Below are 8,027 nucleotides of genomic sequence, written 5' to 3'. Positions count from 1 at the left end.
TAGGGGTAGTCATGAGTGACCTGAAATTGTTTAAGAAAACATCAGCAGATTATTTAAACCTTAGACAACTTCAGAAATCTTTGAAAAATGAGTTTACATCTGATTACTTGAAGGAGCTTCCTGGAGGAATAACTGACTCATTATTTTTGTGCATCCTGCAGGCAGGTTTTCCTACAATGGGAATCATCTATTTAGACAAGTTGATTGAAATTGATCCTTGACTTTAAGTGATTAGTGATGTCAAATTTGAACCTGGAAGGCATTCAGGTGAATCTCAAGTCACTGGGCAGAGCTTTTATGGATGATAGCATTGCCCTTGATTGCCACCTTTCAGACTAAAGCTTTCTGTGTGATCACCAATACATCCTGAATTAATACCTTAGGCCAAGTGGAAATGCCAATAAAGAAACTTAGAAAAAAACAATCTGACTTTTAAAGGTAGATTCTAACGGTTTAAAGGATTTATTCAGCTGGTTGAGTCCTGGATCATGGGGGTTGGGAGGGAGGGGACATAGTTGAGGTTGATACTTCAGGCTGACCTCATCTTGCTGTTCAGAGTCCTATTCATCATCATATTAACTAAATCCTGTGTGAGACATATTGAATGGAGTTGGTTCCAGTCCCTGTCAGTCAGATTAATCAGAGTTGCTGAAGTAGTGATGAACTTCAGGGAAAATTAACCAGAAGCCAAGATGGTATAAAAATGAAGGAGGGGTGGATCTTGTTGAGAGAGAATTTTCTGTGAGTCTCTTGCCTTTCTGGATGTCTTGGGAGCATTGATACTGACAGCTTTTGTTTGGACTACCTTTCAAGCTTCTTTCTGTAGCAATAGTAGACCTTTCCAGGGCAAAGGTCAGGCAGGTTTGCTTAGAGACTATTATAAAAGACTAGGATTTCCTAAGCTCAGAGTTTCTTTCCTGTGATGCAACCACTGTGTGTGCAGGCATCTCTTGGCCTTTTCATATCATCCTGTGGGAACGGGACTTGAGAACGGGTCAAGAAAATGATGATGTTCTGGCTACTGCTATTGCTGTGAGTAGTAAACTGCCCTTGGCATTTGACCCAGGACTTTCACACCTTCCATGAAACTATAACAGGATAACTTGCTAACTTGCAAGTAGGGCAAAATCTCAGACCCTTAGGAGTTCTTGACAGTTTTCAAAATCTAATGTCATTCACAGTTTTTGACAAAAAGGTTTTTAAAAAACATTTTTTTGAAGGCTAAGGAGCACTACTAAGACCGAAAATTTTCAGATCCATGATTTGAGAGAAGAAGGATATCCAGAGAGGTGAGACCAGTATTGTAGCACTTTACCCTTTAGAATGTTTTTTGATCCATTTGCCTTAGTTAAACACCTCGGGGAAACATAGAAAAAGATTAATTTCTCTTCAAGTGGTAGTACATCCAGTCTTTGAAGATATCCTCCATGTATGTCCTCAGATTTCTCTTCTCTTGATTAGTCATTTCAGTTCTTTCCACAGTCCTTCATTAGAAATGATTTGAGTTCATTCTTTGTCCTGGTTTGCCCTCTCCAGAATAAGTTCCGGTTTGTGAAAATCCCATGTGGAATATGGCACTCAGAAATGAGGACAATTCTTCTAGTGAAATAATTGATGTTTTGGTGAGTATAACAATGTGCTGCTGAGGAAATGAATAAATATAGTACACATTTTGCTATAAGCATATAACAAAATATTATGCAACAATGAAAGTGATATTGTCAAAGAATGTTTTTATCTATGTATATAGCTTTCTGTCTGCTAATCTATCTATCTATCTATCTATCTATCTATATCTGTGTTTCTGTCTATCTATCTATCTACCTACCTATTTACCAATCTCTATTGGGTTGAATAGTACCCTCTAGAAATTTATGTTTACCTGGAACCTTAGAATGAGATCTTTATTTGGAAAGAGGGTCTTTGTAAATATAATTAGTTAAATTCAGATCATCCTGGATTACGGTGGACCCCAACTGTAATGACTGGTGTACTTATAAGAAGGTCACATGAAGACACATACACACAGGGAGATTGCCATGTGATGACGAAGGCAGAGATTGGAGTGATGCATCGACAAGCCAAGGAATGCCAAAGATTGCTGGCCACCATCAGAAGCTGGGGGAGAGGTGAGGAATGGCTCTTCCCTAGGGCCTCTGGGGGGAACATGGTCTTGTCAATATTTCATTTTGGACTTCTAGCATCCACCACTGTAAGAGAACAAATTTCATTGTTTTAAGCCACCTAGTTTATGGCAATTTGTTGTGACTGCCCTAGGAAACTAATATGCTTTCTATCTAACTTAGTTTTATATGACTGCTGTAACAAATTACCACAAACAAGGGGCTTAAAACAACTCAAATTTATTATATTACCATTCTGGAGATCAGAAGACTGAAGAGGTCAGTAGGGCTGTGTTTTTGCTGGAGGCTTTAAGGGAGAATCTGTTCCTTGTCTTTTCCAGCTTCTAGAGGCCGCCCTCATTCCTTAACTCATAGCCCTTTTTGCATCACTCCAGCCTCTGCTTCTGTCATCACATCTCCTTCTCTGACTCAAGCCTTCCTACCCAATGTAATTCACAATAACCTTTTCATGTCAGGTTCTTAACCACATCTGCAAAGTCCCTTTTGCCATGTAAGGCAATATATTCACAGTTCCTGGGGATTTAAACATGGGCATCTTTTGGGGATTATCTTATCTTTCTAGTTATCTACACACACGTTTGTGAGAATGTAAATGAAAAATAGTAAGGAAATACTCTAAAATGTCAAAGTGATTATTCCTGTATGTTAAGTTTTTTAAAAAAAATTTGTATATATAGTAAATGCATAAAATGTGTGTTGAATACTAATGAAAATGTTGACCTGAATGCCACAAAGAATAATTCACATTCTCCCTGCACTTTCAACGCCACTTGAATCCATTTTAGTTTCAGTCAGGGGCTTCAAGTTTAGAAATGAGCCCTGGGCCACGGGCTAGGAAATCAGCTTTCCAGTCAGAAAGCTCAGCAGTTTCCTTTAATTCAATCCCATTGGATAGATTTTTATTTTTACTGGACAGCTGATTTATCCTTTACTTGTTTTACAAGTCCATTGATGTCAGCTGGTGTCAAACACTGTTCTAGACACTGGGGATGCAGAGACGAGTAACACATTATTCCCTCCTCTAGGAGCATGCAGTCTAGTCTAGGGGACAGTTGGAGAGCAGAGATTGTGACATGATATAGTAAGTGCTGCAGTAGGTCTGGGCATCTCAGGCTGTTATAGGAGCAGAAGGGAGTCAGTGATAGCATGTCAGGCCACTAAGGGGATCCAATGATGCATGAGTGATGTTAGGCTGGAAACCTAAAATTTCTGGACATTTCTACAGTCATAATGATGACTCTCCCTTAGAGTTTCTAGAGCTTTAGGAGATCTCAAATGGCACAATCCTCTAGTTGGACACACACAGCTAAGAGTAAACCTAATGTCTGGGTTAGTTCCTCAAAGCTGGGACTTGCCCAAGGCTCTCCTTCTCCCAGACCTCTCCCTGACTCCTTCCTGGGCCTAGTAAGTAGGAAGCACTCAGTTCTCAGGCTGTCTTCAGGGGAAGAGCAGGTTGGCAGAAAGGTCAGGTCTGTGCCTGTTTTGTTGTGCCCCATGTGGGTCTGGCTCTCAGAGGAGCTGTTATGCAAGATGGGTGTCTGGGATTGCAAACCATCCTTAAATTGTAGGTCATTTGCTTCACTGAGCATCTCTCCACCCCAGGGGGTTCCTTTCCACCTGCTGAAAGAGTGAGAAGTTCCCCAGTGCGGGTGCATCTGGGCATGCTGGAGGAAGTGACCCATGTATTCTAAATCTTTGAATACAGGCTATGAGTCAATTGAAGATTCAGAAAAATACACTGTTCTTTTGTTTGTGCTGTGCAGCATAGTAGTTAAGTAAGGAACCAGAATGCCTTAGTTCAAATCCTGGTATGGTCATATTCATTAATCTCCTTGGTTCAAGTATAAAATAGCAATAGCATTGGTAATTAGACTAAATTATGCAATGCATGTGAAGTGATTAGCAGGATGTCTGGCAAAGATTAAAACCCCAATATATACAATCTGTTATTAACTTTCTAACATTCAGTCCTTTATTCATTTGACAATAGCTCAATGCAGAACCCTTCCTATGAGCAAAAGATAGTGATTGACACTTTATGGGATAGAGAAGGTTTTCAAGACCAGAGTCCAAGTTTCCCATGAACATGGAGTTTAGTAGGAAAATAAGGCACATACCCTAAAAACAGTGAAGGAGCAAAGTAAGGCATTTTATAATGAAAGAAATTGTCAGACAGGTGAAGTGACTTTCCCATGCCTGAAGATTCCTTCCAACTACATTTTCTCTTTGATTCCAGGATTGTATTCAAAGACTGATATCACAGACTGTAGACTTCAGAATGGAAAGGCCAGTGTGGTGTGTGTGTGTGTGGGGAGGGTGGGTGGAGGTGCAGTTGGGAGGCCCTAGGAGCAAGTGGTGTGGGCAACAGGTTCAATGGCCCTGAAGTGGTCCTGATATCTTCTGAAGTAATATTGATTTGGTGAGTATCTACTTTGTAAAGTATTTTGTTCTAGGCGTTGCAGGTAAGAAATATATGAATAAATATATTTGTATATTTGTATATGGAGCTAGAGAGAGAGAAGAGAGATTTGCTATATGATTTCCATTTTCTTTGTTGTTGCTCCTGCTGATGCTGTGTGTGTGTGTGTGTGTGTGTGTGTGTATGTGTGCATTTCCTCCAGAAAATTTGGAGAGTTTATAACATGTTCTTAGGTCTTGTTGTGGTTACCACAATAATCATAAATAATATACATAAACCTGTATTTCTGGAGGCATCCACTTTTATCGGTACATTGAATTTTTGTTCTGAAAAATGAGGAAATCACTCGTTACATTTCCCCTCAATTTCCTAGTTAAGAACATTAATCTCCTAATTTGCTTTAATTACATTGTTTTATAGTGTTAATGTTTATGATGCGCATGCCTTTTTCTGTAATCATAACTCCCATATTGTTTTTAGCCTTGCTTTCTGTTTAAATAGCCTTCATGTGAATTATCAGTTCATTCATATAAATGAAGTCAAATTTCCGAGCTCTTTTGTTTGATTAATCCTTGAAGTTCAATGGGTTCACGAGGATGTTTCTTGGCATTACAATTCTGTATCAATTTTCTGAAAACACGTTGCTCTTTCAAACTTCACAGGAAGGTTTTCTACATTGCAGATAAGTGTTTTTGCATTATATATTTGAATGCATTTTCTGTTTCATTTATTCTACTCTTTATTCTTAAGAAAATCCGTTATGTGAAAGTTTGGTTTCCTTTGTCATTTTTAACATAGGTATCATTTTCTCTCTAACAATTTTGATATATTTGCAGTTTTCCAATTGCTTTTGCATGATCTTTTCTCAAACTTATGCTCTTCCATTTTAACTCTGTTTTAAGCTGTTCTATTCTTTCTCCTTTTATGCTGGTTTTTATTTCTGTATTGGTTTTTATTATTATCTTTTTTTTTCTTGAGGTATGGAATTAAATGTACCACCTTCTCTGATCTGGAAATTTCATATTCAACTTGTTTTTTCTCTTCTCTTGAGTAAATACCTAAGAGTAAAATGTCTGAAACATAGAGTATGAGAATGGTCAACATTCAAGAAAGGGACAAAACATTTTTTCAAAGTGGTTCTACCAAATTGCAGATTTCAGAGCAATGTATAAGAGATCAAGTCAATCCACATCTTCTTTAACACTTGGATTATATGACATAATTTTTTTTCAAATCCAATAGCACTTACTTTTTCTACTTAGATCTTTCATTTTGATATTTAAGTCCTTAATTTATCAGGAGTTGATTTCTGTACATGACATGATATAGTCCATTTTTCTGCACCCATATAAACATTTTTTATCAGCCTATCTCCACTTATTGACTAGACTCTCTTTCCCACACATCTATCATGCAATCTCTGTCATCTATCAGGCTCAATATCGTGCCCATTGATCCCGTTGTCTACTCCTATGCCAACACCACACAATCTTGATGATTTTAGCTTCATAACGAGCTCTGATACTAGATGAGGCATATCTTCCATTCTTCTCCTTTTTCTTTCCCTCCTCCTCCTTCTCTTTCTTTTTCTTCCTAAATGTCTTGGCTATTCTTAGTTCTTTACTCTTTAATATGCATTTTAGAATGCCCAGCTTGTAAATTTCTGCCTTGAGCAAAAAAACTGTTGGCATTTAGTTGGAGTTTCAATCCTTAATTAGAAAGAATCAATAATCTGTACTAGTTTAATTCTTTCTATTTGTGAACACTAAATCTCTCTTAATCTCTTTTGGTTCTCTTTAATGTATTCGATAAAGTTTATAATTTCTTTTGCATTCTGATCTTATACTTACTTTGTTAGGTTTATCCCTAGACACTTTACATTTTTTTGTTAGTGTATTAAAAGATAACTTTAAAAATTTTTCTGTTTATTTGTTACAGTGTATAAAAATTAATTATAATAATTTACCTTGGATTCTTTGGGGCATTTTAGGTTGATAATGACAGTTTTATCTTGTTCTTTCTAATAATTTTACTTTTACTTCATCTTTCTTATCATACTGTCCTGGCTAACACTTCCAATATAATTCTAAATTAAAGTGGAAATGGTGGCAATTCCTGCCTTGCTTCTGATGCTAAAGGGAATCCTTCTAAAATTTCCCTTTTTAAATATTATATATTGTTTTTAAAAATATATAACATTAACAGGTAATGGAACATATTTCTGTGCCTAGTTTATTAATAGTTGTCTGTTGGTTTGTTTTAATCTTGAGTTATTGTTAAATTTATTAAATCCTTAGGCCAAAGATAATTAAATGGTCATATGAGTCGTCTCCTTTAATCTGTTTAATGTAACAAGAGCTATTTATGTATTTTATCTATTAAATCATTCCTGAGAAAAACCTGGTTTGGTAATTTTCTATACATATTTTTGTATTTGGTTTGTTAATGTTTTGCTTAAACTTTTACTTCTACATACATAAAAAAATCTCTCTATAATTTTGCTTTTATATGCTGTCATTGTCAGATTAGGAAATATTAAAATTATTACCTCTTTTTTAGTCTCTAGATTAGTGATTCTCAGCTGTGATCCATTTTTTCCCCAAGGGACATTTGATAGTATCTGCAGAGTGTTTCTTTTATTGTCATGACTTGAGGGACAGATGCTACTGGCATCCAGTGAGTAGAGGCCAGCGATGCTGCTAAACATCCTACGATGCACAGACAGCCCTCATAACAAAGAATGGTGCCAAAGTTGAGAAATTCTGCTCTAGACATTTTGAGTAAGATTGGAATGATCAGGCCTTTAACATTTGGTGGAATTTTCCTGCAAAATCATCTGTGTTTTGTTATGTCAGATTTCTGAAGTAGTCAAATAGTGCTAATTTTTTATCATAGAGGTAAGTAAATTGAGGTGCTATGATATTAAGCTAGTATTAGAATAGCATTTAGAAACAAAATTGTTGAATGTCCTATATTTTTTTACTTATTTATTTATCAAAAATTATTTTTTACCTATTACATGGCTGCAAGGGTCTCTGTTGCATACTGTAAGAATACACAAATGAAGCTGATTCTGTCCATGTGTGAAAGAGTCTGGTAAGGAAGATCAAGCATGTAGACACATTATTGTAATCCAAAATAGAAGTAGGAAGTAAGTACCATGGGAAAAACACAAACAGAACTCTATGAGAGAGAGAGTGAGATAGAGATGACAGATCCAAGCCAGGAAATCAAAGAACAAATTTGATAAAGTATTTTCCATAGGCAGATCCAGGGAGAGTCGTATGATTTGGGTTAGCACAGAAAGTGGTGAGTCATTCCGCAAAGGGCTTGAGAAAGCAACTATGGGTAATCATGTTATAAAGAGAAACTGAAGTTTAATGATTGATGGCCTCAAATATCGAACTAAAACTTTAAATTTCATTCTGTGGACCACAGAGAAGAGAGCCCCTGAAATGATTTGT

Source organism: Equus asinus, chromosome 6 (assembly GCF_041296235.1).
Source record: "Equus asinus isolate D_3611 breed Donkey chromosome 6, EquAss-T2T_v2, whole genome shotgun sequence".
NCBI lineage: Eukaryota > Metazoa > Chordata > Mammalia > Perissodactyla > Equidae > Equus > Equus asinus.
Note: the sequence above shows the minus strand (reverse complement) of the source record.